The sequence below is a fragment of the Brachyhypopomus gauderio genome, unplaced genomic scaffold, assembly GCF_052324685.1.
Source record: "Brachyhypopomus gauderio isolate BG-103 unplaced genomic scaffold, BGAUD_0.2 sc131, whole genome shotgun sequence".
In the NCBI taxonomy this organism is placed as follows: domain Eukaryota; kingdom Metazoa; phylum Chordata; class Actinopteri; order Gymnotiformes; family Hypopomidae; genus Brachyhypopomus; species Brachyhypopomus gauderio.
In genome coordinates, this window is record NW_027506952.1 from 151079 (window position 1) to 173480 (window position 22402).

A 22402-nucleotide genomic window follows, 5' to 3' on the forward strand; every position below is an offset into this window, starting at 1 on the left:
GAATGCTTTGAGTAACATTAAAAATGCTCGCCCAGTGGCGTAAATCCTGAACAAATGCTTTTCTCAGGAATCCATTTTTAAACACATTGGCACTTCCTGAGCAGTGACTGCTGGATGATATTATGAAATGGCACCATCCATATGACATATTTTTAGACTTGTTCAAGGGGTGCACTCTATGAGCAAAATATCATGTGCATGTTGAAATTGCAAGCAGCCAGAAGGTCTTTCAAGTTTGCGATGAGGACCATTTAGAGAAGAAGTGGTTATAGCTTGAATTCCAATCACATGCGTCGTTAAATTGAGATATCATGAGCGTCCTCAAATGCTGTAATGATGAGATTCACCAGTATTACAAGATATTTGTTTGGGAATGAAATCAGTAGCCTTTAATGAGTGATGATTGAGAGAGAACAATGTCGTAAGATATCTGACTGAAAATGAATTGGACTGCTTGAAAAGGTCATATACGAAATGTTTAAAAGGCAAGAATTGCATAGTATAACAACAAACAGGGTAAAGCAAACACATCCAGATGTCACTGGGGGGCACCCAGAGTTGAACTGGGGACCTCTTGATCTGCAGTCAAATGCTCTACCACTGAGCTATACCCTCAGCAGGAAGTGTGATTTGCAACCTCAATGTGAGCACATGAGCAGGAAAAACACAAGCTCACAAGATACCTGATGTGGAGCTTAGAGGAGATTTTGGAAAGTGACAATCTAAAGGAATGCTTTGAGTAACAGTAAAAATGCTCGCCCAGTGGCGTAAATCCTGAACAAATGCTTTTCTCAGGAATCCATTTTTAAACACATTGGCACTTCCTGAGCAGTGACTGCTGGATGATATTATGAAATGGCACCATCCATATGACATATTTTTGGACTTGTTCAAAGGGTGCACTCTATGAGCAAAATATCATGTGCATGTTGAAATTGCAAGCAGCCAGAAGGTCTTTCAAGTTTGCGATGAGGACCATTTAGAGAAGAAGTGGTAATCACTTGAATTCCAATCACATGCGTCGTTAAATTGAGATATCATGAGCGTCCTCAAATGCTGTAATGATGAGATTCACCAGTATTACAAGATATATGTTTGGGAATGAAATCAGCAGCCTTTAATGAGTGATGATTGAGAGAGAACAATGTCGTAAGATATCTGACTGAAAATGAATTGGACTGCTTGAAAAGGTCATATACGAAATGTTTAAAAGGCAAGAATTGCATAGTATCACAACAAACAGGGTAAAGCAAACACTTCCAGATGCCACTAGGGGGCACCCAGAGTTGAACTGGAGACCTCTTGATCTGCAGTCAAATGCTCTACCACTGAGCTTTACCCCCAGCAGGAAGTGTGATTTGCAACCTCAATGTGAGCACATGAGCAGGAAAAACACAAGCTCACAAGATACCTGATGTGGAGCTTACAGGAGATTTTGGAAGGTGACAATCTAAAGGAATGCTTTGAGTAACAGTAAAAATGCTCGCCCAGTGGCGTAAATCCTGAACAAATGCTTTTCTCAGGAATCCATTTTTAAACACATTGGCACTTCCTGAGCAGTGACTGCTGGATGATATTATGAAATGGCATCATCCATATGACATATTTTTAGACTTGTTCAAGGGGTGCACTCTATGAGCAAAATATCATGTGCATGTTGAAATTGCAAGCAGCCAGAAGGTCTTTCAAGTTTGCGATGAGGACCATTTAGAGAAGAAGTGGTTATAGCTTGAATTCCAATCACATGCGTCGTTAAATTGAGATATCATGAGCGTCCTCAAATGCTGTAATGATGAGATTCACCAGTATTACAAGATATTTGTTTGGGAATGAAATCAGTAGCCTTTAATGAGTGATGATTGAGAGAGAACAATGTCGTAAGATATCTGACTGAAAATGAATTGGACTGCTTGAAAAGGTCATATACGAAATGTTTAAAAGGCAAGAATTGCATAGTATAACAACAAACAGGGTAAAGCAAACACTTCCAGGTGCCACTAGGGGGCAGCCAGAGTTGAACTGGGGACCTCTTGATCTGCAGTCAAATGCTCTACCACTGAGCTATACCCCCAGCAGGAAGTGTGATTTGCAACCTCAATGTGAGCACATGAGCAGGAAAAACACAAGCTCACAAGATACCTGATGTGGAGCTTACAGGAGATTTTGGAAGGTGAGAATCTAAAGGAATGCTTTGAGTAACAGTAAAAATGCTCGCCCAGTGGCGTAAATCCTGAACAAATGCTTTTCTCAGGAATCCATTTTAAAACACATTGGCACTTCCTGAGCAGTGACTGCTGGATGATATTATGAAATGGCACCATCCATATGACATATTTTTGGACTTGTTCAAAGGGTGCACTCTATGAGCAAAATATCATGTGCATGTTGAAATTGCAAGCAGCCAGAAGGTCTTTCAAGTTTGCGATGAGGACCATTTAGAGAAGAAGTGGTAATCACTTGAATTCCAATCACATGCATCGTTAAATTGAGATATCATGAGCGTCCTCAAATGCTGTAATGATGAGATTCACCAGTATTACAAGATATATGTTTGGGAATGAAATCAGCAGCCTTTAATGAGTGATGATTGAGAGAGAACAATGTCGTAAGATATCTGACTGAAAATGAATTGGACTGCTTGAAAAGGTCATATACGAAATGTTTAAAAGGCAAGAATTGCATAGTATCACAACAAACAGGGTAAAGCAAACACTTCCAGGTGCCACTAGGGGGCACCCAGAGTTGAACTGGGGACCTCTTAATCTGCAGTCAAATGCTCGACCACTGAGCTATACCCCCAGCAGGAAGTGTGATTTGCAACCTCAATGTGAGCATATGAGCAGGAAAAACACAAGCTCACAAGATACCTGATGTGGAGCTTACAGGAGATTTTGGAAGGCGACAATCTAAAGGAATGCTTTGAGTAACAGTAAAAATGCTCGCCCAGTGGCGTAAATCCTGAACAAATGCTTTTCTCAGGAATCCATTTTTAAACACATTGGCACTTCCTGAGCAGTGACTGCTGGATGATATTATGAAATGGCACCATCCATATGACATATTTTTAGACTTGTTCAAAGGGTGCACTCTATGAGCAAAATATCATGTGCATGTTGAAATTGCAAGCAGCCAGAAGGTCTTTCAAGTTTGCGATGAGGACCATTTAGAGAAGAAGTGGTAATCACTTGAATTCCAATCACATGTGTCGTTAAATTGAGATATCATGAGCGTCCTCAAATGCTGTAATGATGAGATTCACCAGTATTACAAGATATATGTTTGGGAATTAAATCAGCAGCCTTTAATGAGTGATGATTGAGAGAGAACAATGTCGTAAGATATCTGACTGAAAATGAATTGGACTGCTTGAAAAGGTCATATACGAAATGTTTAAAAGGCAAGAATTGCATAGTATCACAACAAACAGGGTAAAGCAAACACTTCCAGATGCCACTAGGGGGCACCCAGAGTTGAACTGGGGACCTCTTGATCTGCAGTCAAATGCTCTACCACTGAGCTTTACCCCCAGCAGGAAGTGTGATTTGCAACCTCAATGTGAGCACATGAGCAGGAAAAACACAAGCTCACAAGATACCTGATGTGGAGCTTACAGGAGATTTTGGAAGGCGACAATCTAAAGGAATGCTTTGAGTAACAGTAAAAATGCTCGCCCAGTGGCGTAAATCCTGAACAAATGCTTTTCTCAGGAATCCATTTTTAAACACATTGGCACTTCCTGAGCAGTGACTGCTGGATGATATTATGAAATGGCACCATCCATATGACATATTTTTAGACTTGTTCAAGGGGTGCACTCTATGAGCAAAATATCATGTGCATGTTGAAATTGCAAGCAGCCAGAAGGTCTTTCAAGTTTGCGATGAGGACCATTTAGAGAAGAAGTGGTTATAACTTGAATTCCAATCACATGCGTCGTTAAATTGAGATATCATGAGCGTCCTCAAATGCTGTAATGATGAGATTCACCAGTATTACAAGATATATGTTTGGGAATGAAATCAGCAGCCTTTAATGAGTGATGATTGAGAGAGAATAATGTCGTAAGATATCTGACTGAAAATGAATTGGACTGCTTGAAAAGGTCATATACGAAATGTTTAAAAGGCAAGAATTGCATGATATCACAACAAACAGGGTAAAACAAACACTTCCAGATGCCACTAGGGGGCACCCAGAGTTGAACTGGGGACCTCTTGATCTGCAGTCAAATGCTCTACCACTGAGCTATACCCTCAGCAGGAAGTGTGATTTGCAACCTCAATGTGAGCACATGAGCAGGAAAAACACAAGCTCACAAGATACCTGATGTGGAGCTTAGAGGAGATTTTGAAAAAGTGACAATCTAAAGGAATGCTTTGAGTAACATTAAAAATGCTCGCCCAGTGGCGTAAATCCTGAACAAATGCTTTTCTCAGGAATCCATTTTTAAACACATTGGCACTTCCTGAGCAGTGACTGCTGGATGATATTATGAAATGGCACCATCCATATGACATATTTTTAGACTTGTTCAAGGGGTGCACTCTATGAGCAAAATATCATGTGCATGTTGAAATTGCAAGCAGCCAGAAGGTCTTTCAAGTTTGCGATGAGGACCATTTAGAGAAGAAGTGGTTATAGCTTGAATTCCAATCACATGCGTCGTTAAATTGAGATATCATGAGCGTCCTCAAATGCTGTAATGATGAGATTCACCAGTATTACAAGATATTTGTTTGGGAATGAAATCAGTAGCCTTTAATGAGTGATGATTGAGAGAGAACAATGTCGTAAGATATCTGACTGAAAATGAATTGGACTGCTTGAAAAGGTCATATACGAAATGTTTAAAAGGCAAGAATTGCATAGTATAACATCAAACAGGGTAAAGCAAACACATCCAGATGTCACTGGGGGGCACCCAGAGTTGAACTGGGGACCTCTTGATCTGCAGTCAAATGCTCTACCACTGAGCTATACCCTCAGCAGGAAGTGTGATTTGCAACCTCAATGTGAGCACATGAGCAGGAAAAACACAAGCTCACAAGATACCTGATGTGGAGCTTAGAGGAGATTTTGGAAAGTGACAATCTAAAGGAATGCTTTGAGTAACAGTAAAAATGCTCGCCCAGTGGCGTAAATCCTGAACAAATGCTTTTCTCAGGAATCCATTTTTAAACACATTGGCACTTCCTGAGCAGTGACTGCTGGATGATATTATGAAATGGCACCATCCATATGACATATTTTTAGACTTGTTCAAGGGGTGCACTCTATGAGCAAAATATCATGTGCATGTTGAAATTGCAAGCAGCCAGAAGGTCTTTCAAGTTTGCGATGAGGACCATTTAGAGAAGAAGTGGTTATGGCTTGAATTCCAATCACATGCGTCGTTAAATTGAGATATCATGAGCGTCCTCAAATGCTGTAATGATGAGATTCACCAGTATTACAAGATATTTGTTTGGGAATGAAATCAGTAGCCTTTAATGAGTGATGATTGAGAGAGAACAATGTCGTAAGATATCTGACTGAAAATGAATTGGACTGCTTGAAAAGGTCATATACGAAATGTTTAAAAGGCAAGAATTGCATAGTATAACAACAAACAGGGTAAAGCAAACACTTCCAGGTGCCACTAGGGGGCACCCAGAGTTGAACTGGGGACCTCTTGATCTGCAGTCAAATGCTCTACCACTGAGCTATACCCCCAGCAGGAAGTGTGATTTGCAACCTCAATGTGAGCACATGAGCAGGAAAAACACAAGCTCACAAGATACCTGATGTGGAGCTTACAGGAGATTTTGGAAGGTGAGAATCTAAAGGAATGCTTTGAGTAACAGTAAAAATGCTCGCCCAGTGGCGTAAATCCTGAACAAATGCTTTTCTCAGGAATCCATTTTAAAACACATTGGCACTTCCTGAGCAGTGACTGCTGGATGATATTATGAAATGGCACCATCCATATGACATATTTTTGGACTTGTTCAAAGGGTGCACTCTATGAGCAAAATATCATGTGCATGTTGAAATTGCAAGCAGCCAGAAGGTCTTTCAAGTTTGCGATGAGGACCATTTAGAGAAGAAGTGGTAATCACTTGAATTCCAATCACATGCGTCGTTAAATTGAGATATCATGAGCGTCCTCAAATGCTGTAATGATGAGATTCACCAGTATTACAAGATATATGTTTGGGAATGAAATCAGCAGCCTTTAATGAGTGATGATTGAGAGAGAACAATGTCGTAAGATATCTGACTGAAAATGAATTGGACTGCTTGAAAAGGTCATATACGAAATGTTTAAAAGGCAAGAATTGCATAGTATCACAACAAACAGGGTAAAGCAAACACTTCCAGATGCCACTAGGGGGCACCCAGAGTTGAACTGGAGACCTCTTGATCTGCAGTCAAATGCTCTACCACTGAGCTTTACCCCCAGCAGGAAGTGTGATTTGCAACCTCAATGTGAGCACATGAGCAGGAAAAACACAAGCTCACAAGATACCTGATGTGGAGCTTACAGGAGATTTTGGAAGGTGACAATCTAAAGGAATGCTTTGAGTAACAGTAAAAATGCTCGCCCAGTGGCGTAAATCCTGAACAAATGCTTTTCTCAGGAATCCATTTTTAAACACATTGGCACTTCCTGAGCAGTGACTGCTGGATGATATTATGAAATGGCATCATCCATATGACATATTTTTAGACTTGTTCAAGGGGTGCACTCTATGAGCAAAATATCATGTGCATGTTGAAATTGCAAGCAGCCAGAAGGTCTTTCAAGTTTGCGATGAGGACCATTTAGAGAAGAAGTGGTTATAGCTTGAATTCCAATCACATGCGTCGTTAAATTGAGATATCATGAGCGTCCTCAAATGCTGTAATGATGAGATTCACCAGTATTACAAGATATTTGTTTGGGAATGAAATCAGTAGCCTTTAATGAGTGATGATTGAGAGAGAACAATGTCGTAAGATATCTGACTGAAAATGAATTGGACTGCTTGAAAAGGTCATATACGAAATGTTTAAAAGGCAAGAATTGCATAGTATAACAACAAACAGGGTAAAGCAAACACTTCCAGGTGCCACTAGGGGGCAGCCAGAGTTGAACTGGGGACCTCTTGATCTGCAGTCAAATGCTCTACCACTGAGCTATACCCCCAGCAGGAAGTGTGATTTGCAACCTCAATGTGAGCACATGAGCAGGAAAAACACAAGCTCACAAGATACCTGATGTGGAGCTTACAGGAGATTTTGGAAGGTGAGAATCTAAAGGAATGCTTTGAGTAACAGTAAAAATGCTCGCCCAGTGGCGTAAATCCTGAACAAATGCTTTTCTCAGGAATCCATTTTAAAACACATTGGCACTTCCTGAGCAGTGACTGCTGGATGATATTATGAAATGGCACCATCCATATGACATATTTTTGGACTTGTTCAAAGGGTGCACTCTATGAGCAAAATATCATGTGCATGTTGAAATTGCAAGCAGCCAGAAGGTCTTTCAAGTTTGCGATGAGGACCATTTAGAGAAGAAGTGGTAATCACTTGAATTCCAATCACATGCATCGTTAAATTGAGATATCATGAGCGTCCTCAAATGCTGTAATGATGAGATTCACCAGTATTACAAGATATATGTTTGGGAATGAAATCAGCAGCCTTTAATGAGTGATGATTGAGAGAGAACAATGTCGTAAGATATCTGACTGAAAATGAATTGGACTGCTTGAAAAGGTCATATACGAAATGTTTAAAAGGCAAGAATTGCATAGTATCACAACAAACAGGGTAAAGCAAACACTTCCAGGTGCCACTAGGGGGCACCCAGAGTTGAACTGGGGACCTCTTAATCTGCAGTCAAATGCTCGACCACTGAGCTATACCCCCAGCAGGAAGTGTGATTTGCAACCTCAATGTGAGCATATGAGCAGGAAAAACACAAGCTCACAAGATACCTGATGTGGAGCTTACAGGAGATTTTGGAAGGCGACAATCTAAAGGAATGCTTTGAGTAACAGTAAAAATGCTCGCCCAGTGGCGTAAATCCTGAACAAATGCTTTTCTCAGGAATCCATTTTTAAACACATTGGCACTTCCTGAGCAGTGACTGCTGGATGATATTATGAAATGGCACCATCCATATGACATATTTTTAGACTTGTTCAAAGGGTGCACTCTATGAGCAAAATATCATGTGCATGTTGAAATTGCAAGCAGCCAGAAGGTCTTTCAAGTTTGCGATGAGGACCATTTAGAGAAGAAGTGGTAATCACTTGAATTCCAATCACATGTGTCGTTAAATTGAGATATCATGAGCGTCCTCAAATGCTGTAATGATGAGATTCACCAGTATTACAAGATATATGTTTGGGAATTAAATCAGCAGCCTTTAATGAGTGATGATTGAGAGAGAACAATGTCGTAAGATATCTGACTGAAAATGAATTGGACTGCTTGAAAAGGTCATATACGAAATGTTTAAAAGGCAAGAATTGCATAGTATCACAACAAACAGGGTAAAGCAAACACTTCCAGATGCCACTAGGGGGCACCCAGAGTTGAACTGGGGACCTCTTGATCTGCAGTCAAATGCTCTACCACTGAGCTTTACCCCCAGCAGGAAGTGTGATTTGCAACCTCAATGTGAGCACATGAGCAGGAAAAACACAAGCTCACAAGATACCTGATGTGGAGCTTACAGGAGATTTTGGAAGGCGACAATCTAAAGGAATGCTTTGAGTAACAGTAAAAATGCTCGCCCAGTGGCGTAAATCCTGAACAAATGCTTTTCTCAGGAATCCATTTTTAAACACATTGGCACTTCCTGAGCAGTGACTGCTGGATGATATTATGAAATGGCACCATCCATATGACATATTTTTAGACTTGTTCAAGGGGTGCACTCTATGAGCAAAATATCATGTGCATGTTGAAATTGCAAGCAGCCAGAAGGTCTTTCAAGTTTGCGATGAGGACCATTTAGAGAAGAAGTGGTTATAACTTGAATTCCAATCACATGCGTCGTTAAATTGAGATATCATGAGCGTCCTCAAATGCTGTAATGATGAGATTCACCAGTATTACAAGATATATGTTTGGGAATGAAATCAGCAGCCTTTAATGAGTGATGATTGAGAGAGAATAATGTCGTAAGATATCTGACTGAAAATGAATTGGACTGCTTGAAAAGGTCATATACGAAATGTTTAAAAGGCAAGAATTGCATGATATCACAACAAACAGGGTAAAACAAACACTTCCAGATGCCACTAGGGGGCACCCAGAGTTGAACTGGGGACCTCTTGATCTGCAGTCAAATGCTCTACCACTGAGCTATACCCTCAGCAGGAAGTGTGATTTGCAACCTCAATGTGAGCACATGAGCAGGAAAAACACAAGCTCACAAGATACCTGATGTGGAGCTTAGAGGAGATTTTGAAAAAGTGACAATCTAAAGGAATGCTTTGAGTAACATTAAAAATGCTCGCCCAGTGGCGTAAATCCTGAACAAATGCTTTTCTCAGGAATCCATTTTTAAACACATTGGCACTTCCTGAGCAGTGACTGCTGGATGATATTATGAAATGGCACCATCCATATGACATATTTTTAGACTTGTTCAAGGGGTGCACTCTATGAGCAAAATATCATGTGCATGTTGAAATTGCAAGCAGCCAGAAGGTCTTTCAAGTTTGCGATGAGGACCATTTAGAGAAGAAGTGGTTATAGCTTGAATTCCAATCACATGCGTCGTTAAATTGAGATATCATGAGCGTCCTCAAATGCTGTAATGATGAGATTCACCAGTATTACAAGATATTTGTTTGGGAATGAAATCAGTAGCCTTTAATGAGTGATGATTGAGAGAGAACAATGTCGTAAGATATCTGACTGAAAATGAATTGGACTGCTTGAAAAGGTCATATACGAAATGTTTAAAAGGCAAGAATTGCATAGTATAACATCAAACAGGGTAAAGCAAACACATCCAGATGTCACTGGGGGGCACCCAGAGTTGAACTGGGGACCTCTTGATCTGCAGTCAAATGCTCTACCACTGAGCTATACCCTCAGCAGGAAGTGTGATTTGCAACCTCAATGTGAGCACATGAGCAGGAAAAACACAAGCTCACAAGATACCTGATGTGGAGCTTAGAGGAGATTTTGGAAAGTGACAATCTAAAGGAATGCTTTGAGTAACAGTAAAAATGCTCGCCCAGTGGCGTAAATCCTGAACAAATGCTTTTCTCAGGAATCCATTTTTAAACACATTGGCACTTCCTGAGCAGTGACTGCTGGATGATATTATGAAATGGCACCATCCATATGACATATTTTTAGACTTGTTCAAGGGGTGCACTCTATGAGCAAAATATCATGTGCATGTTGAAATTGCAAGCAGCCAGAAGGTCTTTCAAGTTTGCGATGAGGACCATTTAGAGAAGAAGTGGTAATCACTTGAATTCCAATCACATGCGTCGTTAAATTGAGATATCATGAGCGTCCTCAAATGCTGTAATGATGAGATTCACCAGTATTACAAGATATATGTTTGGGAATGAAATCAGCAGCCTTTAATGAGTGATGATTGAGAGAGAACAATGTCGTAAGATATCTGACTGAAAATGAATTGGACTGCTTGAAAAGGTCATATACGAAATGTTTAAAAGGCAAGAATTGCATAGTATCACAACAAACAGGGTAAAGCAAACACTTCCAGATGCCACTAGGGGGCACCCAGAGTTGAACTGGAGACCTCTTGATCTGCAGTCAAATGCTCTACCACTGAGCTTTACCCCCAGCAGGAAGTGTGATTTGCAACCTCAATGTGAGCACATGAGCAGGAAAAACACAAGCTCACAAGATACCTGATGTGGAGCTTACAGGAGATTTTGGAAGGTGACAATCTAAAGGAATGCTTTGAGTAACAGTAAAAATGCTCGCCCAGTGGCGTAAATCCTGAACAAATGCTTTTCTCAGGAATCCATTTTTAAACACATTGGCACTTCCTGAGCAGTGACTGCTGGATGATATTATGAAATGGCATCATCCATATGACATATTTTTAGACTTGTTCAAGGGGTGCACTCTATGAGCAAAATATCATGTGCATGTTGAAATTGCAAGCAGCCAGAAGGTCTTTCAAGTTTGCGATGAGGACCATTTAGAGAAGAAGTGGTTATAGCTTGAATTCCAATCACATGCGTCGTTAAATTGAGATATCATGAGCGTCCTCAAATGCTGTAATGATGAGATTCACCAGTATTACAAGATATTTGTTTGGGAATGAAATCAGTAGCCTTTAATGAGTGATGATTGAGAGAGAACAATGTCGTAAGATATCTGACTGAAAATGAATTGGACTGCTTGAAAAGGTCATATACGAAATGTTTAAAAGGCAAGAATTGCATAGTATAACAACAAACAGGGTAAAGCAAACACTTCCAGGTGCCACTAGGGGGCAGCCAGAGTTGAACTGGGGACCTCTTGATCTGCAGTCAAATGCTCTACCACTGAGCTATACCCCCAGCAGGAAGTGTGATTTGCAACCTCAATGTGAGCACATGAGCAGGAAAAACACAAGCTCACAAGATACCTGATGTGGAGCTTACAGGAGATTTTGGAAGGTGAGAATCTAAAGGAATGCTTTGAGTAACAGTAAAAATGCTCGCCCAGTGGCGTAAATCCTGAACAAATGCTTTTCTCAGGAATCCATTTTAAAACACATTGGCACTTCCTGAGCAGTGACTGCTGGATGATATTATGAAATGGCACCATCCATATGACATATTTTTGGACTTGTTCAAAGGGTGCACTCTATGAGCAAAATATCATGTGCATGTTGAAATTGCAAGCAGCCAGAAGGTCTTTCAAGTTTGCGATGAGGACCATTTAGAGAAGAAGTGGTAATCACTTGAATTCCAATCACATGCGTCGTTAAATTGAGATATCATGAGCGTCCTCAAATGCTGTAATGATGAGATTCACCAGTATTACAAGATATATGTTTGGGAATGAAATCAGCAGCCTTTAATGAGTGATGATTGAGAGAGAACAATGTCGTAAGATATCTGACTGAAAATGAATTGGACTGCTTGAAAAGGTCATATACGAAATGTTTAAAAGGCAAGAATTGCATGATATCACAACAAACAGGGTAAAACAAACACTTCCAGATGCCACTAGGGGGCACCCAGAGTTGAACTGGGGACCTCTTGATCTGCAGTCAAATGCTCTACCACTGAGCTATACCCTCAGCAGGAAGTGTGATTTGCAACCTCAATGTGAGCACATGAGCAGGAAAAACACAAGCTCACAAGATACCTGATGTGGAGCTTAGAGGAGATTTTGGAAAGTGACAATCTAAAGGAATGCTTTGAGTAACATTAAAAATGCTCGCCCAGTGGCGTAAATCCTGAACAAATGCTTTTCTCAGGAATCCATTTTTAAACACATTGGCACTTCCTGAGCAGTGACTGCTGGATGATATTATGAAATGGCACCATCCATATGACATATTTTTAGACTTGTTCAAGGGGTGCACTCTATGAGCAAAATATCATGTGCATGTTGAAATTGCAAGCAGCCAGAAGGTCTTTCAAGTTTGCGATGAGGACCATTTAGAGAAGAAGTGGTTATAGCTTGAATTCCAATCACATGCGTCGTTAAATTGAGATATCATGAGCGTCCTCAAATGCTGTAATGATGAGATTCACCAGTATTACAAGATATTTGTTTGGGAATGAAATCAGTAGCCTTTAATGAGTGATGATTGAGAGAGAACAATGTCGTAAGATATCTGACTGAAAATGAATTGGACTGCTTGAAAAGGTCATATACGAAATGTTTAAAAGGCAAGAATTGCATAGTATAACAACAAACAGGGTAAAGCAAACACATCCAGATGTCACTGGGGGGCACCCAGAGTTGAACTGGGGACCTCTTGATCTGCAGTCAAATGCTCTACCACTGAGCTATACCCTCAGCAGGAAGTGTGATTTGCAACCTCAATGTGAGCACATGAGCAGGAAAAACACAAGCTCACAAGATACCTGATGTGGAGCTTACAGGAGATATTGGAAGGTGACAATCTAAAGGAATGCTTTGAGTAACAGTAAAAATGCTCGCCCAGTGGCGTAAATCCTGAACAAATGCTTTTCTCAGGAATCCATTTTAAAACACATTGGCACTTCCTGAGCAGTGACTGCTGGATGATATTATGAAATGGCACCATCCATATGACATATTTTTGGACTTGTTCAAAGGGTGCACTCTATGAGCAAAATATCATGTGCATGTTGAAATTGCAAGCAGCCAGAAGGTCTTTCAAGTTTGCGATGAGGACCATTTAGAGAAGAAGTGGTAATCACTTGAATTCCAATCACATGCGTCGTTAAATTGAGATATCATGAGCGTCCTCAAATGCTGTAATGATAAGATTCACTAGTATTACAAGATATATGTTTGGGAATGAAATCAGCAGCCTTTAATGAGTGATGATTGAGAGAGAATAATGTCGTAAGATATCTGACTGAAAATGAATTGGACTGCTTGAAAAGGTCATATACGAAATGTTTAAAAGGCAAGAATTGCATGATATCACAACAAACAGGGTAAAGCAAACACTTCCAGATGCCACTAGGGGGCACCCAGAGTTGAACTGGGGACCTCTTCATCTGCAGTCAAATGCTCTACCACTGAGCTATACCCTCAGCAGGAAGTGTGATTTGCAACCTCAATGTGAGCACATGAGCAGGAAAAACACAAGCTCACAAGATACCTGATGTGGAGCTTAGAGGAGATTTTGGAAAGTGACAATCTAAAGGAATGCTTTGAGTAACAGTAAAAATGCTCGCCCAGTGGCGTAAATCCTGAACAAATGCTTTTCTCAGGAATCCATTTTTAAACACATTGGCACTTCCTGAGCAGTGACTGCTGGATGATATTATGAAATGGCACCATCCATATGACATATTTTTAGACTTGTTCAAGGGGTGCACTCTATGAGCAAAATATCATGTGCATGTTGAAATTGCAAGCAGCCAGAAGGTCTTTCAAGTTTGCGATGAGGAACATTTAGAGAAGAAGTGGTTATAACTTGAATTCCAATCACATGCGTCGTTAAATTGAGATATCATGAGCGTCCTCAAATGCTGTAATGATGAGATTCACCAGTATTACAAGATATATGTTTGGGATGGAAATCAGCAGCCTTTAATGAGTGATGATTGAGAGAGAACAATGTCGTAAGATATCTGACTGAAAATGAATTGGACTGCTTGAAAAGGTCATATACGAAATGTTTAAAAGGCAAGAATTGCATAGTATCACAACAAACAGGGTAAAGCAAACACTTCCAGATGCCACTAGGGGGCACCCAGAGTTGAACTGGGCACCTCTTGATCTGCAGTCAAATGCTCTACCACTGAGCTATACCCCCAGCAGGAAGTGTGATTTGCAACCTCAATGTGAGCACATGAGCAGGAAAAACACAAGCTCACAAGATACCTGATGTGGAGCTTACAGGAGATATTGGAAGGTGACAATCTAAAGGAATGCTTTGAGTAACAGTAAAAATGCTCGCCCAGTGGCGTAAATCCTGAACAAATGCTTTTCTCAGGAATCCATTTTTAAACACATTGGCACTTCCTGAGCAGTGACTGCTGGATGATATTATGAAATGGCACCATCCATATGACATATTTTTGGACTTGTTCAAAGGGTGCACTCTATGAGCAAAATATCATGTGCATGTTGAAATTGCAAGCAGCCAGAAGGTCTTTCAAGTTTGCGATGAGGACCATTTAGAGAAGAAGTGGTAATCACTTGAATTCCAATCACATGCGTCGTTAAATTGAGATATCATGAGCGTCCTCAAATGCTGTAATGATGAGATTCACCTGTATTACAAGATATATGTTTGGGAATGAAATCAGCAGCCTTTAATGAGTGATGATTGAGAGAGAATAATGTCGTAAGATATCTGACTGAAAATGAATTGGACTGCTTGAAAAGGTCATATACGAAATGTTTAAAAGGCAAGAATTGCATGATATCACAACAAACAGGGTAAAGCAAACACTTCCAGATGCCACTAGGGGGCACCCAGAGTTGAACTGGGGACCTCTTCATCTGCAGTCAAATGCTCTACCACTGAGCTATACCCTCAGCAGGAAGTGTGATTTGCAACCTCAATGTGAGCACATGAGCAGGAAAAACACAAGCTCACAAGATACCTGATGTGGAGCTTAGAGGAGATTTTGGAAAGTGACAATCTAAAGGAATGCTTTGAGTAACAGTAAAAATGCTCGCCCAGTGACGTAAATCCTGAACAAATGCTTTTCTCAGGAATCCATTTTTAAACACATTGGCACTTCCTGAGCAGTGACTGCTGGATGATATTATGAAATGGCACCATCCATATGACATATTTTTAGACTTGTTCAAGGGGTGCACTCTATGAGCAAAATATCATGTGCATGTTGAAATTGCAAGCAGCCAGAAGGTCTTTCAAGTTTGCGATGAGGAACATTTAGAGAAGAAGTGGTTATAACTTGAATTCCAATCACATGCGTCATTAAATTGAGATATCATGAGCGTCCTCAAATGCTGTAATGATGAGATTCACCAGTATTACAAGATATATGTTTGGGAATGAAATCAGCAGCCTTTAATGAGTGATGATTGAGAGAGAACAATGTCGTAAGATATCTGACTGAAAATGAATTGGACTGCTTGAAAAGGTCATATACGAAATGTTTAAAAGGCAAGAATTGCATAGTATCACAACAAACAGGGTAAAGCAAACACTTCCAGGTGCCACTAGGGGGCACCCAGAGTTGAACTGGGGACTTCTTGATCTGCAGTCAAATGCTCTACCACTGAGCTATACCCCCAGCAGGAAGTGTGATTTGCAACCTCAATGTGAGCACATGAGCAGGAAAAACACAAGCTCACAAGATACCTGATGTGGAGCTTACAGGAGATATTGGAAGGTGACAATCTAAAGGAATGCTTTGAGTAACAGTAAAAATGCTCGCCCAGTGGCATAAATCCTGAACAAATGCTTTTCTCAGGAATCCATTTTTAAACACATTGGCACTTCCTGAGCAGTGACTGCTGGATGATATTATGAAATGGCACCATCCATATGACATATTTTTGGACTTGTTCAAAGGGTGCACTCTATGAGCAAAATATCATGTGCATGTTGACATTGCAAGCAGCCAGAAGGTCTTTCAAGTTTGCGATGAGTACCATTTAGAGAAGAAGTGGTAATCACTTGAATTCCAATCACATGCGTCGTTAAATTGAGATATCATGAGCGTCCTCAAATGCTGTAATGATGAGATTCACCAGTATTACAAGATATATGTTTGGGAATGAAATCAGCAGCCTGTAATGAGTGATGATTGAGAGAGAACAATGTCGTAAGATATCTGACTGAAAATGAATTGGACTGCTTGAAAAGGTCATATACGAAATGTTTAAAAGGCAAGAATTGCATAGTATCACAACAAACAGGGTAAAGCAAACACATCCAGATGCCACTAGGGGGCACCCAGAGTTGAACTGGGGACCTCTTGATCTGCAGTCAAATGCTCTACCACTGAGCTATACCCCCAGCAGGAAGTGTGATTTGCAACCTCAATGTGAGCACATGAGCAGGAAAAACACAAGCTCACAAGATACCTGATGTGGAGCTTACAGGAGATATTGGAAGGTGACAATCTAAAGGAATGCTTTGAGTAACAGTAAAAATGCTCGCCCAGTGGCGTAAATCCTGAACAAATGCTTTTCTCAGGAATCCATTTTAAAACACATTGGCACTTCCTGAGCAGTGACTGCTGGATGATATTATGAAATGGCACCATCCATATGACATATTTTGCCACTCAAAGCCGTCTCAATCCCTGCACACTGGTTTCCTGTGACGACACTCCTGTTTCCTGTTTCACCGGCAGCACGCTCGCACGCAAACGCGGATTCACGTATCACATTAGCATAGCTTAGCTATAGCCTAATACACTTACATTAAACACTACAATCAGTATAATACACTTACCGACATCTGATTATTTTATCTCGTTTCTGTTTTCTCCCCGTCTCTTTCTTTCTCCCTCTGTTTTCTCCCCCTGTTTCTTTCTTTCTCCCTCTGTTTTGTCTCCCCTGTTTTTCATGGCTACCGCGGAGGAACGGGCTCTCGTCAAGCTCGGCTCGGAGCTGGAGAAGTTGGGTCGGCAGATCCAGCGTCTTCTGGAGAAGCAGGCGGAGCTCACCCAGGAGAAGACCAGGCTCGAGGCCGCCCGCGATGCTGCCTACTCGGCCGTCTCCACTCCCTCGTCACGGCGGCTCAGCGCGACCGCCATCGTGACCCGGGCACCAGGCTGGGAGCGCCAGCGAGGACGCGGAAGGCAGCCGGCGTCGTCACCCCTACCTCAGCCGGATTTCTCCTCTGCAAATCCGTTCGAGGTGCTCAGCTCCAGGTCCTCCGCCTCGCCCTCACCCCTGCGTCCGACACCACCCTCACCAGCGCCGGCATCGAAGAAGAATAAGGGCGGTATCCTTGTTATCGGCGACTCGATAACACGGCACGTAAAGATTAGCCTGCCAGGCGCTAAAAGAACCCCCACTGTGTCATGTTTTCCAGGCGCTCGTGTCCTGGACGTGGCCAGGCGGCTTCCCTCGGCGCTGAAGCAGCGAGACGACTTCGGCACCGTCGTCCTTCACGTGGGGGCTGTCGACACCTTCGCCCGGCGCAGCGAGATCCTGAAGGAGCACTACTGCTCGCTTTTGGACACCGCGCGGAAGAAGACGTCGGCCAGGCTTGTTGTCTCCGGTCCGCTTCCAACGTTCCGGCGAGGGTGCGAGTCATTTAGCCATCTTTTCTGTCTCCACAGCTGGCTCCGGGACACCTGTAGCAGCGCCGGCGTGGACTACGTTGACAACTGGGAGAGTTTCCGAGAGCGTCCATCACTCTACCGCCGAGATGGACTTCACCCCAGTCGCCTAGGCTCGGCAGTCCTCTCCAGGAACATCGAGGACGTGCTACGCCAGGCCTGACCAGCCACAACAAACCACGCAAATCAGCTAAGTAGAACTTACTTCCCTAACTACCAAACCATTGAGACTGTGTCTGTTAGCCGTGGCAGGTATAAGAATAACAGGGCGATATGTTTTAAAAATCTAATTAAAATTTAATTAAATAATCAACATGAAGTGAGCAGCAATATTAAACTAAGGCTAGGACTCTTAAACATTAGATCGCTTGCATCAAAAGCTGTGATAGTAAACGAAATAATCTCAGATAACAGACTAAATGCACTCTGTTTAACAGAAACATGGGCTAGAGTAGACGAATATGTAAGTTTTAATGAAGCAGCTCCTCTTGGATACAGTTATGTTCATCAGCCCCGTATCACAGGGCGTGGAGGTGGAGTAGCCACAATATATAACACAGACATAGGTTTTACTGTAAAACCAACAACCTCTACTAACTCATTCGAGGCTTTGATAGGTGAAATAGGCAATAATCTTATAGGCAATAAAACAAAGCTTAAATTAGTGACCATCTATCGACCGCCGGGTCCCTACTCAGAATTTCTTCAGGAATTTGCTGAGTTTCTTTCGGAACTAGTCTTAACCATCGAGAGATTTGTAATTGTGGGTGATTTCAACATTCATTATGAAAATGAATCAGACCCACTGAAAATTGCGTTCGACTCCATACTAGATTCAGTAGGTATAGCCCAAAATGTGACAGGGCCTACCCACCGCTGTAAACACACCTTAGACTTAATACTTACTTACGGATTAAACATAGAACATCTGGCAGTCATCCCCCAAAATGACGCCATTTCAGATCATTTCTTACTAATATATGAAATGACTTTATACAATGTACATCAGATGCGCCATACAAAAACCACGCGCACTATTACATCCGACACTGCAGCAACATTTATAAACTTACTGCCAGAGCTACCGAACACTATGCCACTGCAGCCCAATGAATTGGAACAGGCAACACAACAGTTTTATTCCACACTCAGCAATACCTTAGACAGTGTAGCTCCAATTAAAACAAAATTAATTAGGGAGAAAAAGCTATCACCATGGTATGACAAACACACTCGTCTTCTAAAACAGGCAGCTCGAGCAGCGGAGCGAAAATGGAAATCCACCTCACTAGAAGTGTTTAGAATCACATGGAAAGACGCCATAGTCAAATATAAACATGCCCTAATAAAAGCTAGAGCCACATACTATTCGACACTAATAGAAAACAACAAGAATAACCCTAGATTTCTCTTCGCGACGGTATCTAAACTAACAAGAAATATCAACGACACTAGTTCTAACACAGCACTTACACACACTAGCGATGAATTTTTAAACTTTTTCAATAATAAAATAGATAATATCCGACTACAGAGTCATAATACATCGCAGCCTAACCTCCAATCCAACCCCAGTAGTTCAGCTATTAGTAACTATGCATCCAAAAATATTACTGAGCTAAATATCTTCAATCCTATATCGCAAAAAGAGCTCACAACACTGATTAATTCGTCTAAGCCTACATCATGTATATTTGACCCAGTTCCAACCCGTCTATTTAAAGACCTACTCCCAGCCACTGCAGGGCCCTTACTTAATATGATTAACTCCTCCCTTAACCTAGGTTACATGCCCAAACAATTAAAATGCGCCATAATTAGACCCTTGATTAAAAAACAGAATCTCGATCCGCAGATTTTAGCCAACTATAGACCCATTTCTAATCTCCCATTTATCTCTAAAATTTTAGAAAAAGCCGTTTCCAATCAGTTAAACCACTATCTCCAATCAAATAGTATCCATGAAAAGTTCCAATCAGGATTTAGACCAAACCACAGCACTGAAACAGCTTTACTCAGGGTAGTGAATGATCTACTAATATCGGCCAATAATGGGCTCGTCTCGTTCCTTATACTGTTGGATCTTAGTGCAGCTTTTGATACTGTAGACCACAACATTTTGCTGGATAGACTAGAAAACACAGTAGGTATTAAAGGAGTCGCACTCTCCTGGTTTAGATCATATTTAACTGACCGCTTCCAATGTGTAAGTGTTAATAATAAAACCTCTAAATCTGTGCAGGTTAAATATGGTGTCCCACAAGGGACAGTCCTAGGACCACTTCTATTCACACTGTACATGTTACCCTTAGGCGAAATTATGCATAAGCATGACATCAGTTTCCATTCCTACGCAGACGACACTCAGCTATATTTATCGGCAAAACCCGATGATTTAGGCGCAAACAGTAAGATTGAGAAATGTGTAGAAGAGATAAAACATTGGATGGCGTGTAACTTTCTAGCACTAAATGCCGATAAAACAGAATTGATAATAGTTGGGTCTAGGGCTGCGAGAGACAAGATACATAATGCAGCATTGAATCTACATTCTTTTACTATAACCCCCAGCGCAGAGGTAAAGAACTTGGGCGTCACAATAGACCCAGATCTCTCGTTCGATACACATATTAATAATATAACTAGGGTAGCGTTCTTTCACTTGCGCAACATTGCCAAAATTAGAAACATATTAAATATTAGTGATGCAGAAAAACTAATCCATGCATTCATATCCTCTCGTTTAGATTATTGCAACAGTCTCCTAGCTGGATGTTCTGGTAAATCGATAAACAAACTCCAGCTGGTTCAGAACGCAGCAGCACGAGTTTTAACAAAAACTAAAAAGTTTGATCACATTAGTCCCGTACTATCGTCATTACACTGGCTGCCAATTAGATTCCGTATTGACTATAAAATACTTTTATTAACATATAAAACGCTGCATGGCTTAGCTCCAGACTATCTTAGTGAACTTATTGAACAATATAACCCAGCGCGTTCACTTCGCTCGCAGGACGCAGGGTTATTAACTGTTCCTAGGATCAAAAAGATCACAGCAGGTGGAAGAGCCTTTTCTTTTAAAGCTCCACAATTGTGGAATAATCTTCCTGCCTCTATTCGGGACTCAGACACAGTCTCAATGTTTAAAACTCGATTAAAGACTCATCTGTTTAGTTTGGCCTTTGATTAATCTGTTACATATTTACTACATCTCGTATCTTTTCTCCGAGGTTCACCTGGAGAGTAACATTGCAGTCGGAGCCTACAATACCAGCATCGCTGCTCCGACACGGAATGAAAGCCTGGCGTTCATCAACAGACATTTACAGTGACAATATCATAACCCAGAACTTTCATTTTTACCTTTACTTAGTCTGATTGTGTGATTTGTGTGTGACTTGTGTATTTGTCTGTATTTTGTGTAATCTGTGTGTTAACGGGCCGCCCAATGGAGGATGGGTTCCCTTTTGAGTCTTGGTTCTCCCGAGGTTTCTTCCTATTCCCCACTATCTTAGGGAGTTTTTCCTCGCCACTGTCGCCCTTGGCTTGCTCATTAGGGTTCTGGACCCGTAGTATTGTTAACCTTTTAAATCCTGTAAGGCGCTTTGTGACAACATGTGTTGTGAAAAGCGCTATACAAATAAACTTTGATTGATTGATTGATCTTTTTCCTTTTCTTTCTCTTCTTTCTGTCTAAATTGTTGTTGTTGTCATGGTGACCGGTGTCGGCCAGAGGAGGATGGGTTCCCCCCCCCGAGTCTTGGTTCCTCTCAAAGTTTCTTCCTCATGCAAAAAAACAAGTTTTTCCTTGCCACTGTCGCCCTTGTCTTGCTCACTGGGGGCTTGGACTCGGCACTTGTAAAGCTGCTTTGTGACAACAACTGTTGTAAAAAGCGCTATATAAATAAAATTTGATTGATTGATTGATATGAGAACTTCTGCAGCATTCCGAATCAGTTGTAGAGGTCTGATGATCTGTAGAGGAAGAGCAGCAAGTAAGGAGTTGCAATAGTTCAGCTTTGAGATGACAAGAGACCGCACAAGCATCCGAGTACTATGCTCTGAATGAAAAGGTCATATTCTCAGAATGTTGCAAAGGAGAAATCTGCAGGATCTGGTCAAGTTTGAAAAGTGTGTTGAGAAGGACAACTGATTGTCCAAAGTTACACTCAGGTTTCGAGCAGTTTCTGAAGGTGTTAACAGGGTGTTCTTGAAAGAAAGGGTTAGTTTATTTTGTGGGTTTTGGGGTTCCTGGAAAGTACGGAACTGTGGAAAGTGGTGAGTGGTCATCCATGAAGCAATGCCCGCCAGGCATGCTAAAATACTCCCAGAAAGATGGACGCAGAACTCACCTTAGACAGAGCTGTTAAGATGGCACGTCAGAGCGAGGAGGTGAAAAAGCAGCAAGCTTCTCTGTGAAGTGACATCAGAGCACAGGCAGGGGATGTTAAGTTGGTGAACAGAGTCAGAATGCTCAAAAATAGCAAGCC

At 41.3% G+C, this 22402-nt stretch overlaps 7 non-coding genes across 7 annotated transcripts; all 7 read right to left on the minus strand.

Moving 5' to 3' along the window:
- Positions 1–1999: 1999 nt before the first annotated feature.
- Positions 2000–2071, minus strand: trnac-gca (transfer RNA cysteine (anticodon GCA)). Its single transcript has one exon. It is a non-coding gene; the product is annotated as a tRNA-Cys (tRNA).
- Positions 2072–5640: 3569 nt separating this feature from the next.
- Positions 5641–5712, minus strand: trnac-gca (transfer RNA cysteine (anticodon GCA)). Its single transcript has one exon. It is a non-coding gene; the product is annotated as a tRNA-Cys (tRNA).
- Positions 5713–7096: 1384 nt separating this feature from the next.
- trnac-gca (transfer RNA cysteine (anticodon GCA)) lies at positions 7097–7168 on the minus strand. The gene has a single exon. It is a non-coding gene; the product is annotated as a tRNA-Cys (tRNA).
- Positions 7169–11465: 4297 nt separating this feature from the next.
- On the minus strand, positions 11466–11537 carry trnac-gca (transfer RNA cysteine (anticodon GCA)). Its single transcript has one exon. It is a non-coding gene; the product is annotated as a tRNA-Cys (tRNA).
- Positions 11538–14377: 2840 nt separating this feature from the next.
- trnac-gca (transfer RNA cysteine (anticodon GCA)) lies at positions 14378–14449 on the minus strand. The gene has a single exon. It is a non-coding gene; the product is annotated as a tRNA-Cys (tRNA).
- A 1384-nt stretch (positions 14450–15833) lies between these two features.
- trnac-gca (transfer RNA cysteine (anticodon GCA)) lies at positions 15834–15905 on the minus strand. Its single transcript has one exon. It is a non-coding gene; the product is annotated as a tRNA-Cys (tRNA).
- Positions 15906–16561: 656 nt separating this feature from the next.
- Positions 16562–16633, minus strand: trnac-gca (transfer RNA cysteine (anticodon GCA)). Its single transcript has one exon. It is a non-coding gene; the product is annotated as a tRNA-Cys (tRNA).
- Positions 16634–22402: the final 5769 nt, after the last annotated feature.